The sequence below is a fragment of the Hordeum vulgare genome, chromosome 2H, assembly GCF_904849725.1.
Source record: "Hordeum vulgare subsp. vulgare chromosome 2H, MorexV3_pseudomolecules_assembly, whole genome shotgun sequence".
Taxonomy (NCBI): Eukaryota; Viridiplantae; Streptophyta; class Magnoliopsida; order Poales; family Poaceae; genus Hordeum; species Hordeum vulgare.
Genome location: NC_058519.1, coordinates 375,209,045 through 375,226,412, shown reverse-complemented (window position 1 = coordinate 375,226,412; position 17,368 = coordinate 375,209,045).

Sequence of the window (17,368 nt, the reverse complement as noted above, 5' to 3'; positions counted from 1 at the left end):
TCCCACCTCCAGCCGACCAGGGCGTGCCGAGCCCATCTGGTGCCCACCCCGGGCCCGAACCGAGTTGCACCCCGAGCTGCAGCTACCAGCCTCGCTCCTCCCGAGCTACACCCGCCGCATGCAACCACACCCCGCGCCGTCACCTTGCACCTCCCCGCCTGCGCCCGTCGGGCCGCCACCGGCCGACCACCGGAGGTCGCCAGCGCGCCGCCCTCGCTTCACCCAGACCACAGCCCGAGCTCCCCGCCATTAGCCAGCCGTTGGCCCGGTCTGGCCGCTCCAGGAACGCAGCCATCCGCCGCCACCACCCCGGCAGACCGGATTCGGCCAGATCCGGTCCAGGGGGATCATCTCCAGCCATCCCCGCCCGCCCTCGCCTTGTTGGAGGTGCCCCACCGCTTCCCCGTCGCGTGAAGCGGCGTCTCTGCTCGCGAGCTCGAGATGGAAGTCGGACGCTCGCTTCGGTCATGTTGACCGCGAGCTGGCGCGTGGGCTGCGCTGGCCCACCTGTAGTGCGCTGGCCATGCTCGGCCTCCCGCGGCCCAGCTCCAGCCCTCACGCGGCCCAGGAGCCATCCCTCGTCCCAGTCCGCTCCGCTGCTCAACCACCCACACCATTGGGCCGAAGCCCACGAAGGTGAGCGCGCCTCCGCTAAGTCATGCTCATGTGCACTGTTCAGTTCTCTTGCACCCATGTCCATTTAGGCCTAGTGCAAAGATTCGGCGCGTTTAGTTTTTTTTAGGTTCCGGCGAATTTATTAATTTGAGAAAAAAAAGCATTGATTCTCAAATGCACGTAGTTTTAAAACCGTGCATCGGATCGCGACAAGTTATATATATAAATTGGCTAGAATTTCGCGTAGATTAATATTTTCCAACTCTCATGCATGTTTAAGCCTGTTACCTATGTTCTTTGCATCGGTTTGTGTGTCGATGTGTTAAAAACGGTTTAGGTCGTAGTTATTTAACCGTAGCTCCGTTGGAGATGAGACATATATGTAAATGGACTAGAATGATGTGTAGAATCACGTGAACCACTTTGTTTTGCCATTTAACAAACATAAAAGGTGATTAGGAAAAATCTAGACAAATTTAGAATTTAACACATGGGGTCAGTTCGGAGACGCTATATGTCGTTTCCGGGCTCATTTAAAATGCCTTGATAGGTAGATCATTTGTGCTTCACCCATTGCCATGTTTAACAACATTTAATATTTCTTTGTAAATAAATGGGAGTGAACTAAATAATTAAACGTGAAGTTTCGTCAATATGCAACCCATTGCATATTGAGCTTCACTTAATGTGTAGCGTTTGACTATGTGAATTGCCATGCCATGCCTTGCATATTTGAACTGATAATGCATCATATTAGTGTGTGCATCATGTCGTGCATGTGTTGTGGTGAATATTGTGTGTTGATGCTTGTTCCGGTTTACTTCGTCTCGATAGAGTTCCGCAAGCATGTCGAAATGTAAGGATCCGTTCGACTACGTCGGTTCTTCTGCTTCACGGAGTCATTCTTCTTCCAAGCGGGATCTCACGCAAGATGATAATTTCCCCAGATATCATTACTATCATTGCCATGCTAGTGTCTCATTTATTTCGCTATGTCTCGCTACCTACCACCTGTTAAATATCAGCCTCCCAGCATTGCCATGAGAACATTCAACCTTTCTACAACCTAGCAAACTACTGATTCGCTATGTTACCGCTTGCTTAAACATTGGATAGAGTTGCTAATTGCAGGTGCGCTTTCTTCCATGTGTTAACATGGGTCCCTTGTTATATCACCCTATTAAATGATATTTAATTTAATGCACCTATATATTTGGTAAAAGGTGGAAGGCTTGGCTTTCTAGCCTCGTGTTTTGTTCCACCTTTGCCGCCCTTAGTTTCGGCTGCGGGTGTTATGTTCCATAAGTGAGCGCTCCTAACATGCTTGGGGTTGTTATGGGGACCCCCTAGATTCTCGTTTTGGGATAAAGATCGTCTGGCAAGGCCCAACATTGGTACTATATTTGCCCAACATAATAATCCTGTTAATACTGAAAAACATAGGGCGTCATGAACCTGAGGAGTAATTCAACATAATACAGGGGGGCCAGTGCTGATGGTGTTGGTCCCAAACGGGCAGACTTCGGGGCCACCGCGAGGTAACTCGAGGTTTGGTTTTACTCATAGGCTTTCCCATTCGGTCGTATCCCGAGAACGAGATATGCGGCTCCTATCGGGTTCGTTGACACGTCGTGCGGCCTTGCTGGACTTGTTTTACCTTTCTCGAGCATCTTGTGTGAGGGATTCCGAGGATGCTTTGGGTTATCTCGAGGTTGAGGTTTTCCAATAGGAACCCAAGGAGATCACGGGTTTCCCTAATCGAGGTCATTCCGTCGCAGCGTGTGGTAGTTTGTGATGGACTAGTTGGAGCACCCCTGCAGGGTTAAATCTTTCGGAAAGTCATGCCCACGGTTATGTGGAAACGTGGAAACTTTGATTACCATCCAATTCTAGATAACTTGAAGTAAGTTTAATTAAAATATGCCAACTGAGTGCATAACCGTGACTGACTCTTTCGTGAGCTCCTTCTCCGATCGAGGACACATTGGGGTTATGTTTGACGTAAGTAGGTGTTCAGGATCATTCATTTGATCATTTTTAGTTCACGTTTGATTATGCATAGATCATCCCCCTCTTTTATTCTTGTACTCGTAAGTTAGCCACCTCAAATAAATGCTTAGTCGCTTGCTGCAGCCTCACCACTTAACCATACCTCACCCATTAAGCCTTGCTAGTCTTGATACCTTTGGAAATGAGATTGGTGAGTCCCTGTGGCTCACAGATTACTAAAACACTAGTTGCAGGTACACGTAAAGAATTACTTTGACGTGATCGCATTGATTGTGCTATTTGGAGTTTCTTCTTCTTCATCGATCTAGGATGGGTTCCAGGCCGGTAGCCTCGGATAGCAAGGATGGACGTCATTCTTTTATCATTTGTTTTTGCCCGTAGACGGACCCTTCTCTTCTTCGTGATGATTGTATGTATTGTACTGATGTGACTCTCCTGTAGCTTGTGGCGAGTGTAAGCCAACTCCTTATACTCATCTTTCAGTATATGTACTTGTAACGATATCCATTCCTGCGAAACGACGAGATGCATTTCCATCCCTGTCGAGGCCCTCGTGCCAAAATAAGGATAGGACCGCATCTTGGGTGTTACAATACCTTGATAAGATTTTGAAGAAGTTCAAAATGAACAAGTCTAAGAAAGGGTTCTTACGTGTTTTACAAGCTGTGAAGTTGAGTAAGATTCTATGCACAGCAACAGCAGAAGATAGAGAAAAGATGAGTCATCCCCTATGCTTCGGACATAGGCTCTATCATGTGTGCTATGTTGTGCATAAGACCGTATGTGTGCCTTGCCATAAGTATGTCCGGAAGGTTGCAAAGTGATCCATGAGTGGAACAGTAGACAAGATCAAACTATCCTTAAGTACCTAAATAGGACTACAGAAATGTTTCTCGTTTATGGAGGTGATCAAGCGATCGTTGTAAAGGTGTCACGTGATGATTGCTTTGACACTGATCCAGATGACTCTAAGTATCAAACCGGACACGTATTTATTCTGAATGGTGGAGAAGTTAGCTCGTGCATCTCCAAGCAATGCGTCGTAGGACCATCTACATGTGAGGCGGAATATACAACTACTTTGGAAGTATCACACGAAGGTGTCTTGACGAAGCAGTTCATGACGAATCTAGGAGTTGTGCCTAGTGCATCGGATCCGATGAATCTCCTTTGTGAAAACACTAGTGTCGTTGCCATTGCCACGGAGCTTAGGTTTCACAAGAAGAGCAAGCATATAAAGTGTTGCTTCAACTCCATCGCGATTACATCAACAAGGAAGACATTGCAGGATCGGGAGTATGTCTAGAGGGGGGTGATTAGACTACTTGACCAAATAAAAACTTAGCCTTTCCCAATTTTAATAGTTGGCAAGTTTTAGCAATTATACCAAGTCAACCACACCCTACACATGCAAGTCTAAGAGTATAGCAGCGGAAAGTAAAGACATGAACATGTAAGTAGAGGGTAGGGATAGGAAGATCAAATGCAAGGATGACACAGATTTTTGGCGTGGTTATGATTAGGGTTGGGCATAAAAAACGAGGGACCAAATGCCGAACTGGTACCGAAACCGAATAAACCAAATTTTCAGTTTTTGTGGCTGCTACAGTAAACTTCGGGTCTTACTTTCAGTAACCAAACTCAAATTGGTATGTTCGGTGTGAAACCGATAGCCGAAAGAAAAACCGAATTCTCGAGCAATCCAGTACCCTACGCAAGTACGAGGCTCCTTCATGTCACATGTCAGACTGACAACACGTGTGAAGCCAACACCCATTCATAGCTTCGCGCTCGTCTAGCTAGCCCACGCGCGAGCTAATTGTTTTGTGTGCAGACCCACGTGCAAGCTAAACTGTAGGATCGAAAGTATGTCTAGATGGGGGGGATTAGACTACTTGACAAGATAATTTCTTTGCCTTTTCCCAATTCTACTTGAGAAACAGCTACGACAATTATAGCAAGTTAAGTACACCCTACACATGCAAGTCTAATAGTATAGTAGCGGAAAGTAAAACATGCAAGTGTAACGTAGAGGAGTAAGTTAGGGAGATCAAACGCATGAGGTTGACACAGTGAATTTTGGCATGGTTCTAATAGGTGGCGTTATCGTACGTCCATGTTAGTGGAGACTTCAACCCACGAAGGGTAACGGCTGCGAGAGTCCACGGAGGGTCCACAAAGAAGCGGCCTTGTCTATTCTACCACGGCTTCCGTCCACTGAGGACTAGCCTTACTCACGGTAGATCTTCACCAAGTAGACGATCTCCTTGCCCTTACAAACATCTTGGTTCAACTCCACAACACGAAGTAGGAGGCTCCCAAGCGACACCTAACCAATCTAGGAGGCACCACCCTCCTAAAGGTAATAGATGTGTTAGATCAATGAACTCCTTACTATTGTGCTTCTAAATATAGTCTCCTCAACACAAATCACTCTCTCACAGAATATGCATGGGTAGGAGAGGTTGATTTGGTGGAAAGCAGTTTGGGGAGGCTAGCGATCAAGTTTCAAATGATAGGATTGGAATATCTTGGTCTCAACACATGAGTAGGTGGTTCTCTCTCAAAAAAAATGGATCTCGCAATGAAGTGTGTGTTCTGAGTGCTTCTCCCACGAATGAGAGGTGGGTGAAGGGGTATATATAGGCAGCAGCCAAAATCCAACCATTACACACAAAAGAGCAAACTCGGTGACACCAAAGTTGAAAACTCGGTGGTACCGATTAGCACAAAGGTGTGAACTTTTGAATCTTGGTGAGACCGATATATGAAACTCGGTGGCACCGAAAAGGTGGCTAACGGTCAGATGGCCAAACTCGGTGGCACCGATACTCAAACTCGGAAATTCTGATTATGTGTACCTTGGCAACAGAATGTTGGTCACAGTGAACTCGGTAGCACCGACTTGGTTTCGATTGCACCGATTTGGTGGGAATGGCTAGGGTTTCTGTTTGAGGTCAAACTCGGTGGGTCCTATATGGGAAAGTTGGTGACACCGCATTTGTGTATGTGGAACTTGACAGAGTGGATATGTGGGGAAAATGACTGAGTGTTTTGCTCGCTAACTTTGAGCATTTGAGCAATTAGTTCATTTTACTACCTCATCCCCTTTTAATAGTATTGGCTTTCCTATGGACTCAAAAGTGATTCCTCACAAATATAAAATGAAGAGTCTTATAGCTTGAAGCTTGAGCCAACATTATTCCTTTCTTGCATCCAGGGGCATCTCCACATAAATCTTAAGCCATAGCATCTTTTGAACTTTTTCTGAAATATACTTGGAAAACATATTAGTCCAATGATGCATATGGTGTGATCAATTAGCAGAACCATCCTAGAGAGCAATTGTGCTTTCAATCTCCCCCTTTTTGGTAATTGATGACAACATATAGATCAAATCTTCAACAATAGATATAATCAATGATTAGCATCGATGCTTTGAGAAGTATGTGAAAAGCAAGAGCTCCCCCTAAATTTGTGCATTATTTAAAATTTGCGTTTGAATGCAAATGCACAATCGATTAGAATCATGGGTCAACCTTCCATGTCATATACATCTTGGTGGTGCGCAAACTAAATAGGAATGAATAACAATACATATGGCACCAACAAGATAAGTGAGTGTTCATCACAAGGATAGCTAAAAGATAATCGTGTAGCAACACAAAAGGTAAAGCGTATGGTCAATCACACAGATAGGATAAAGTCATCCAAAAGACCAAAGTTTTTTAAACCAAACGAGAGCAAATAAGGTCAAAAGCTCTCTCTTACACGAAGTCTATGATCTATACATTTCTCCCCGTTTGGAACAAGTTACCAAAAAGTTTAAAAGTATAGAACTACTCGTCTCTATGGGCAGCTGATGACGGAGTCAACAGAAGAGCGTTCGCGAAGGCTTCTGCTGAATGTCCTAGAGTTTTAGGAGTTTATACTGAAGGTGCTTGAGCTGGAGCTAAAGGTGCTGAAGCTTGTGCTGAAGATGTCTGCCTTGTCTCCTGCACAGGAACAGCATCTGACCTAGGCCTGGTGCTGAACTGAGTAGTAGTGGGAGGAGGAGACTCTTCCTCATCATCATCATCTTCTTCATCTTCTGAGCGTGGGATCTCCACTGAGTCAACTTCATGTTGAAGATGTTTGACTATAGTTTTCAAGTGAGTAACCTTCACATCCATGTCATGAAACTTTGTTTCCACGACTCTCTCAAGGCTTTTCTGACTTTGCAGTATCTCGTGAATGTTCTTCTCCATACCTTGGACAGTGCTAACTAGAAATGCCATTTGCTCAGCTTGAGTTATGAGTTCTGGAACTGGAGGTGGCCTATTTCTAGCAGCCTCAACTTCTAGTGCCTCTGTTGCCATTCTTGTTGCAGCTGAGTTAGGATCATTTCATCCATTACCACTTCATTGTCTTCAAACTCTGGCTAAAGAGGTAGATCGGGACGATCAAGTCGATATGCATGCTTGGCTAGCTTGCATTGATAAGCATTTGAATGTAAGGAGCATATCCACATGATCTCTTCTGATCCGCAGCAGTTCTCCGGATAGTCTCTACTATCAAATCCATCACTTGAATTTGGTATGGGTGTCTAGCAGGTGCAGCAGGTTGATGGAATGTCCTCTAATCATCTTCTCATCTCCTGATTTAGGCATCAGGGTGTATCTCAGAATAGTGTTTGTTGTAGGAATGCCTGCTTGCAGAAAGTACACTGAACCCATCTTGTGACTAGCCAAGTACTTGTGTGGAGTTGTCTTGTACATATTGGCCATTGAGTTGTGACTCCGCTCTGCTTCAACATAAACATCTACATCTCGATCTTCCTGCTTGAGGGCACCAATGATAGCAGCCCATTCAGTAAATGTGGCTTCATACTTGTGACCATCAGTCGTCCAGACTAAAGAATCATCATAGAAATGAACGGTTGCATAGAATTGCATGATCAGCTCGTCATTCCATGGGGTCATATATTTGCCAACAAACTTTTCAATGTCCACTAGTCTAAAGTTCTCTTGGACATGGGGAAAGAAATTCTCATTTTCTTTGATATATGCCCAGTCGACATACCTCATATCACTGACAGCAAGACTCTTGTCAAACAAGACACTCTCATAAAAATCTTGTTGTTCCTTGGTGTGAAACCTTGGATCAACAACAGTTCTTTTTCTGACGGCATATGGATCATTAGCTCTCCACTTCCTTAGTATGACATCCTTCCTCTTCTTCATATATTCTTCTACTGGATGAGCAGCATTGTGAATAGGAAGAGTTGGTCTGAGCTTCCGTAGAATTGGCGCATTCTCATCTTCTTGCTCCTATGCAGCATGGGTGCTGGATGCAGGGCCTTTTCTCTTTGCAGCTGCAGGTATGTCCTTGGTAGTCCTTTTGGGAGCTACAACCTTCTTTGCTTTGGCAGGAGGCTTAGGAGAAGATTTCATAGCATTAGCCATCAGCTTCTTCTTCTTGGGAGGAACTAGGATCTCCTCAGGAGTTTCTTCCTCGACATCTTCTGGGTCTTCATACATTGAAGTCTTTCTCTCAACAAGATGAACAATTCTCTTCCTGGTCCTCTTCACACCAGCCTTCCTCGCACGTACATCCTTGGAAAGTGTTGTGCTCTTCCTGGCATATTCAGGTGCTCTCAGATCAGCAGGGGTAGCAGTTACTTTCCTGACAGTTTTCCTTGGAGCCTTTGAAGGAGCTGAAGTTTCCTCTCGCATAAAATCTGAGTCCTCTTGATCACAAACTAGCTTCTTCCTTTGCCTGGTGGTTGCCTTGGGATAACCATGAGAGCTGGGAGAACTTGGGTCTGAAGCACAATTCTCTGGACTAGTGTCTGAGTCCACCTCAATACTCCACTCTCTGAAGTCATTTTGTCTATCTTCTGAACCAGACATTTCTGACATGCAAACACAATCTCGGCAGCAAACAATAAATCCTGTGAAGTGGATATAGGAAGGACAGAAAGGATGAGCATCACAAAATTCAGATTTTTTTTAAATTTGAAAAGAGAAATCCTTAGTTTTAACTTTTTTAATAACACATATCGGTGGAACCGAGTTAGAACTTCCGGAGTCTCCGAGAGACATGAACTCCTTAACAAAAACTTGGTCATGATTTTGGTGGAACCGAAAATGACAACTCGGTCTCACGGAGTCCATTCTCAGGAACGCTAGGTTCAAAATCGGTAGCACCGAGTTTTGCAACTTGGAGTCACCGAGATGGGGTATGCGGACAGTTAACCCTAAAAACTTCCTAGTTCTCTAAACTACGGGATTCATCTGGTGGATAGAGAGGTTTCACACACCGGCTTGTGGATAAAAATTTCCCATTGCGTATGAATCAGATGGAGGGACGCACACGGGGTCCGAACTATACCCTAGCTTGGCGGTGGTCCGGCTACGATGGTGACGGTGGTGAAGATTCTGTCGACGGCGGCGATTCCCATCGACGGAGAAGCACGGGAACTCAAGGGAGACAACCAGGGGTCCAGGAGGCAGCTTAGGGTTTGAGGTGAAATGGCTTTGACGATTGGAAATTGAAGAACCTGTCCGCTCGAATATATACCCATTCTCTATCGGTTTCATCAAGATTACGAAGTCGGTGTCACCGAGTTCCTCTGCTGTCAGCTGACAAGGAAACTCGGTGGAACCAAGTTGGTGATTCCGGTGGTACCGACATGGAAAACCTAGATCAACTCTAGAATTCGGTGGAGCCGAGTTTGTAAAGTTGGTTTCACCGAGTTCATTCACAGAGAGGTTTTGTAGGTCAGCCATTGATGATATGGAACTCCGAGTGCTCCTTCACACACAGGGATCAACAAGTGCTTTTTCAAGTTTTGTGATGAAGCATGAATAGAACTTGAGATGAGATAGCTAGAGAAGAGTCCTAGGCATTCTTGACCATCCAATTGGCAAAAGATAAATCAAGAGCCAAATAACAATAATCGGATGTCCTCGAATGATCAAACACATGCAGACCAACATGCTCACACAATAAGAATGACAGAGAAAAACAGGGTGAACATGCACAAACATACTAGTAGCTATCAAGCACTTGGGTGATGACAAAGTCATCTATATATGAGTATATTGACATAGGAGCCAAGTAAGAATACTTGATCATAGGTCATACTCATCATTAAGCACAAGTGGGGTACCACTTTTACATAAGCATTGATGTGTTCATATCCTTAGGAGATGCTTATACCCAAGTCTTAGAGTAAAGCTCCCCCTTTATATGGCATCCCCACTAGGAGGGATCAACTAACCTTGGGTTTTGTCGTTGAAGACTTCAAGTAGTTGAAGTAGTGGTGGATGCTCAAAGTCGATGAAGATCATCTTGAGTTGGGAGCAGTTCTTGTTGTTTTCATACTCTTCTCACCTACATGGGTTAGTTCCAAAGCACGAGGAACACATGCAAGAATGTCTATGGACATGGAGTGAAACATAAATGGGATGATGTCCAAAGATGCATTAATTACCTTGTTCCTTGCTTACCTTTGAGGGAATGTGTGACTCCTTGAACTAATGCATATGATTGAGGTTGATTGCAAATAGTTCTTGCCAAAATGAATAGGAGTGAATTTCATTGGAGGAGCCACCCCTATTGGGGATCCACATCAAATTGATGGGAATCCTTGGAGTTGTGGTAGCACTTGTTGAGGTAGAGCTAGTAGTTTCCTTGGGAACCCACTTGACCTTGGCTTGGGGTTCTTCTTCAAATAGGTCAATGTCATCTTGAAGCTTTCCCTTGCCTTTGTGGTCTTGTGGTAGAAGGACATCTTGTGAGCTTGTTCCTTCGGGAGGAGTGGAATCACGCTTCTCCTCTTGGGGAACAAACTTAGGAGTGGGATATGGACCTTCTTCCCAAACATCTCCGTTGATGTTGAAGTAGCCAACACCTTGTTTCTTCCGATGTCCTCCTTGCTTGCGCACAATTTCCTCGAATTTTTTTACTTCCGGCAAGGCTCTTGAAGAAATCTTTCTCTATAATCCCTTTCAATAGATCATTTTGTTGCTCAAGTGTAACTTGGCTAAGAGAATCGTTAGTGGAATCAATAGAGATACTAGCAACAACATTATTGGTTTTACCCTTAGCATGGTTGTTACTAGATGAAGAAACATTCTTCCCTTTGTTACTAGTGTTCCTATGTTTAACTTGTGGAACAAAGTTGCACAAGAGTAATCGTTTGGCAAGATAAGAAGAACTCTTCTTTCGAAGATCATGATTGATCGCTTTTAACAACTCATGCTCTTTATCCAAGTTGAGCTTCTCGAAGCGTAGCTTCTCATGGATTCTTGCAAGCTCTCTATGATATTCTAGAGTAGTCTCATGAGCTAACTTAAGAGTTTTTAATTCTTGAGTTAGTCGTTCAATTTCTTTATTATCATCATCATTCGATTTCTCTTGACTAGCATGATAAATATCAAGTTCATTTTTAGTGTAATCCCTAGTTTTATCAAGGAGCAAGTCATCTTCTCCTAATTAGTCATCCTCATCACTATTAAAATCAAGATACTCGGGATGTGATACCTTGGGGCCTTTAGCTATGAAGCAGTTTTCGACTCCCTCATTTGGTGAATCAAATAAGTCGTAGGAGTTGGTGGAAACAAGTGCAATCCCGGCAACACCTTCATCTTGACTATAGTCGGAGTGGGAGTGATAGCTTCTCTCGGAGTGGTGATCAGACTTGGAGCCAGACACCCATTCACCAACTTGAGCTTAATGTCTTCTTCTTGAACTGCTCTTGGTGTATTTGTCCTTCTTCTCCGATTCCTTGCCTCTCCGTGAGTGTCTTTGTTCATAGTGATCTTTTGTACTCCTTCTCTCTCTCCGAGGTGACTCATCTCTTGAGATTCGTCTTCGAGGTGACTCTTCCCTTCTTTTGTAGGGAGCCGAACACTCATTTGAGTAGTGTCCGGGCTTCCCACAATTGTAGCAGTTTCGGTCACGACTGGATGAACACTTCTCTTCATGTCTCGATCTTGAGCTTCTCTCTTTGCCTCTACTCTTATAGAACTTGTTGAATTTTCTGACCATGAGGCTTATCTCTTCATTGGTGACAAGATTGTCCTTTGAGGTAGCGGGAGCATCACATGAAGCTTTATAAGCACCGCTTGACTTGTTGTGCAGTTCATCTTTGTCCTTGAGTGACATCTCATGAGCAACAATCCTACCAATGACCTCAATTGGCTTGAGATCTTTGTAATTTAGCATCATTTGGATCAATGTGCACACTGTGTCACACTTTCCATCGAGAGCTCTAAGTATCTTATTGATGATGAATTTGTCGGTCATACCTTCGCTTCCTAAGCTGGCAATCTCATTGGTGATGAGAACTAGCCTAGAGTACATTTCAGCGACACCTTCAACATCCTTCATCTTAAACTTGTCAAGCTCACTTTGAAGCACATCCAACTTAGATTCTCTAACAAAATCAGTACCTTCGTGCATTTCAACCAAAGTATCCCAAAAAAAATGCATTCTTAAGACGAATGATTTTGTTGAACTCTTCGGGGCATGGGCAATTGAAGATGATGTCGCAGGCTTGAGGATTAAGTTGCAACATCTTCAGTTCATCAGGTGCCGCATCACGATCTGGCTGATGCCCTTCTCCAAAGAAGTTACCTTGCACACCAACACGAATAACAGCCCAAACATGAGGATTAAAGCCAAGAATATGCATTTTCATTTTATGCTTCCAACTAGCAAAATTAGTGCCATTGAAATATGGACCTCTACATGATAATTTCCCTCACTAGATGCCATACTCTCCTGGGTTGTTAAACCAATGACATGGAAACCAAACCTCTGATACCACTTGTAGGATCGAAAGTATGTCAAGAGGGGGTGATTAGACTACTTGACAAGATTAAAAAAATTCATTTTCCCAATTCTACTTGAGAAACAGCTACGGCAGTTATAGCAGGTTAAGTACACCCTACGCATGCAAGTCTAATAGTATAGCAGCGGAATGTAAAACATGCAAGTGTAAAGTAGAGGAGTAAGGTAGGGAGATCAAACGCATGAGGTTGACACGGCGATTGTTGGCATGGTTCTGATAGGTGGCGCTATCGTGTGTCCATGTTAGTGGATACTTCAACCCACTGAGGGTAACGGGTGCGAGAGTCCACAGAGGGTCCACAAAGAAGCGCCCTTGTCTATTCCACCATGGCTTTCGTCCACTGAGGACTAGCCTTACTCACGGTAGATATTCACGAAGTAGGGGATCTCCTTGCCCTTACAAACATCTTGGTTCAACTCCACAATACGAAGTAGGAGGCTCCCAAGCGACACCTAACCAATCTAGGAGGCACCACCGTCCAAAAGGTAATAGATGTGGTAGATCAATGAAATCCTTGCTCTTGTGCTTATAAAGATAGTCCTCAACACAAATCACTCTCTCACATAATATGCATGGGTGGGAGAGGTTGATTTGGTGGAAAGCAGTTTGGGGAGGCTAGAGATCAAGTTTCAAATGATAGGATCGGAATGTCTTGGTCTCAACACATGAGTAGGTGGTTCTCTCTCAGAAAATGGATATAGCAATGAAGTGTGTGTTATGAGTTCTTGTCCCACGAATGAGAGGTGGGTGAAGGGGTATATATAGGCAGAAGCCAAAATCTAACCGTTACACACAAAAGGGAAAACTCGGTGGTACCGACTAGCACAAAGGTGTGAACTTTTGAATCTCGGTGAAACCGATATTTGATACTCGGTGGCACCAAAAAGGTGACTAACGATCAGATGGCCAAACTCGGTGGCACCGATACTCAAACTCGGAAATTCCGATTTTGTGTATCTTGGCAACGGAATGTTGGTCACATTGAACTCGGTAGCATCAACTTGGTTTCGGTTGCACCAATTTTGGGGGAATGGTAGGGTTTCTGCCTGAGGTCAAACTCGGTGGGTCCGATATGGGAAAGTTGGTGACACCGAATTTGTGTATGTGGAACTTGACAGAGTGGATATGTGGGAAATTGACTGAGTGTTTTGGTGGCAAACTTTGAGCATTTAAGCAAGGAGTTCATTTTACTACCTCATCCCCTTTTAATAGTATTGGCTTTCCTATGGACTCAAAAGTGATTTCTCACAAATATAAAATGAAGAGTCTTCTAGCTTGAAGCTTGAGCCAACATTATTCCTTTCTTGCATCCATGGGCATCTCCACATAAACCTTAAGCCATAGCATCTTTTCAACTTTTTCTGAAACATACTTGGAAAACATATTAGTCCAATGATGCATATGTTGTGATCAATTATCAAAACCACCCTAGGGAGCAATTGTGCTTTAATAAGCCAGCCATCATATGCCTAGGACATCCATGTAAATTGAATGGCTCAATCATGCAGGTGGAGTGTGCAGCAGCAGGGGACTATCTTGTTTAGTCCCACATCGACCGGCTATGCTCAAGATGACAAGGTCCTCCGTTGTATAAGAGGTCCTCGGATGTAGTTTTTCAGCTACAAAGCAATTGTTCGGTTTAAACCAAATACTGAACCAAATCTTCGGTTAACCGAATTTTCTATTAGCTGTTTTGCGTTGTTGATTTCGGTTTTAGTTTAACCAACCAAATTAAGAAATAAACCAAACAAAATAAACCGAATTTTTGGTTTCTACCGAATGCCCATCCCGAGTTCCGATAGCTGGTGCTATCGTACGTCCACGTTGCTGGAGACTTCAACCTACGAAGGGTAACAGCCGCAAGAGTGCACGGAGGGCTCCACCCTCGAAGGTTCACGAAGAAGCAACCTTGCATATTCCATGATGGCTTACGTCCATGAAGGACTATCCTCACTCGGGGTAGATCTTCATGAAGTAGGCGATCTCCTTGCCCTTACAAACTTCTTAGTTCAACTCCACACGAAGTCGGGGGCTCCGAAGTGACACCTAACAAATCTAGGAGACACCACTCTCCAAAAGGTAATAGATGTGGTAAGTATGATGAAATCCTTGCTTTTGTACTTCAAAAGATAGTCTCCTCAACACTCAATCACGCTGTCACAGATTTGGCTTGGTAGAAGAGATTGATTGGGTGGAAAGCAACTTGGGGAGGCTAGAAATCAAGATTCATATGGTTTGAGTGGAATACCTAGATCTCAACACATGAGTAGGTGGTTCTCTCTCAGAAATTAGATGGGGAAAGTGGTGGTTTGCTCTGAGTGCTTCCTCTACGAGTGAGAGGTAGGTGGAGGGGTATATATAGGCATCTCCAAAAATCCAACCGTTACAACATTATTACCCAACTCGGTGAAACCGAAGTAAAAAGCCGGTGGCACCGAATAGTGCAAAATGTGGCAACTTTTGACATTTTTGTGAGACCGTTATATAAATTTTGGTAAGTCTGATTTGGCTGACCTAGGCAGTTAGCCAAACTCGGGGCACCGCTTTTCAGCAACTGGCAACCAGGGAGTTTGTTACTGTTTTTTGGTCGCACCGAAATCAAACTTGGTGGCACCGAGATGGTCGGGTAGGCTCTGGATTCTGTCTAGGGTAAAACTCGATAGAGCCGATTTGTAAATATTGGTGGCACCGAATTTGAGTGTTAGGCTTTGGACAGAATATTTGTGGGAGAATTTCATGAGGGTTTTGGTGGCTAACTCTAAGCACTTGAGCAACGAGAGCATCATAGATACCCCATCCCCTTTAAATAGTATTGGCTTTCCTATGGACTCAATTGTGATTTCTCACATAAAAGAAAAAATGTAGAGTCTTGTAGCTTGTTGCAAAGAGATGTTCCTTGCATCTAGGGGATCTCCTCAAAATTCTTTGCAAATCCATTCATTGAACTTTTCTTGAAATATACTAGGTAGAATCATTAGTCCAATGAAATATATGTTGTTATTACTTACCAAAACCACCTAGGGAGAAGTTGTGTTTTCAATCTCCCCCTTTTTTGTAATTGATGACAACATATAGTTCAAAGCTTCAATAGAGATGTGAACAATGAATAACATCGCCGCTTTGAGAAGTATGTGATAAGCAAGAGCTCCCCCTAAATTTGTGCATTATTTAAATTTGCATTTGAATGCAAATTCACAATAAATTAGGATCAAGTGGTACTCGTCCATGTCACATACATCTTGGTGGTCCCATAAATGATATGAATGTATTACAATGCACATGACACGAAACATAAGAGAATGATCATCATATAAACATCATAAGGATATAGTATCAACAATCACGAAGAATATGATCAAACACCACGAAGTTTAAGACAAGCAAAAGTAAACCAAATGTTTTTAAATGAAGAGAGCAACCAAAATGAATCACTCTCTCTCGAAGCCCTGTGATCTATACATTTCTCCCCATTGGAAATAATTTACCAATAATCTCAAAGGTATAGAGCTAAGCGTCGCTCTGGGTATGGTCTCCGCCGGTGGCCATGGAAGGAGTAGAAATAACAGTGTCCGTGAATGCTTAAGTTGGTGTCATGTGAGGTGGTGGTGTAGACACTGGAGGTGCTAAGGGAGCTGATGGAACTAATGCAGGTGCTGGTGAGGATGGTCTCGTCTCTGTAACTCGTACGACAGAAGATCTAGCATGTGTCCTGAATTGAGTGTAAGTTTGGAGACGAGGACTCTCATCATCAACACTAGACCTGGGTGCATGCACTTCATCTACCCCCTGCTTCAACTGGTTGACTGTGGTGGTCAGCTCACTCACCTTGATGTCCAGGTTATTGAACTTTGTTTGCACTATTCTTTGAGGGCTCTTCTAGTTCAACAGAATGTCATTGATGTTCTTCTCCATCCCTTGGATGGTGCCGATGAGATACACAATTTGGTCACTCTTTGTCTTGAGAACTGGAGCACTAGTGGCTCTGGCTACATCTACCTGGGCCTCAACCTCAACCTCGGCCTGTGCTGTAGATGAAGTGGGATGACTTGGTTCCGTCAGCATGACATTATCCTCAAACTCTGGTTGTAGGTGCAGGTGTTTTCTATCAAGAAGATATTGGCTCTTTCCAACTTTGGAATTGATAGGCATTTGAATGTATGGAGCATATCCACATGACCTTTTCTGGTTAGCAGCAGTCCTATTTATTCTCTCTACAATTAGATCCGTCACCCTTAACCTGGTGTGGGTGTCTACTTGAGGAAGTATATTGATGGAATACCCGGTGATCATCGTGTCATCACCTGATTTAGGCATCAAGGTGTACCTCATAATGGTCTTGGTGGTGGGTAGTCCTGCTTGCAAGAAGTAGACAAAGCCTAACTTCTGTGACTTTAGATAATCCTTGGGAACTGGATTATACATATTGGTCATGGAGTTGTGGTTCATCTTAGTCTCATCGTACACATCAAGATCTCCATCCTGCACCTTTGGGGCACCTAATATGGTGGTCGAGTCATCGACAAAATATTGGTACTTGGTGCCTTCGGTCATCCAAGTTATCTTCCCATCTGGATAGAAATGAGCCATGGAATATAATTGCATGATCATCTCTTCATTCCAAGTTGTCATCTCTCTGCCAAGAAAGCTATCAATGTCAATGGCCCTAAAGTTCTCTTGTACATGCGGGAAGTAGTCTTCATTCTCCTTGATGAACTTCCAATCAACATATCGCATCCCACTAATAGCTGGACTCTTTTCTAACAAGATAGTTCCGTAGAAATCTTGCTTCTCCTTAGTGTGGAAGCGAGTATCAACAACCGCCCTTTTCCTGATAGCATAGGAATCAACAGTTCTCCACTTTCTGAGCCATTGATCCTTCCTCTTCTTCATATCCTCTGCAAT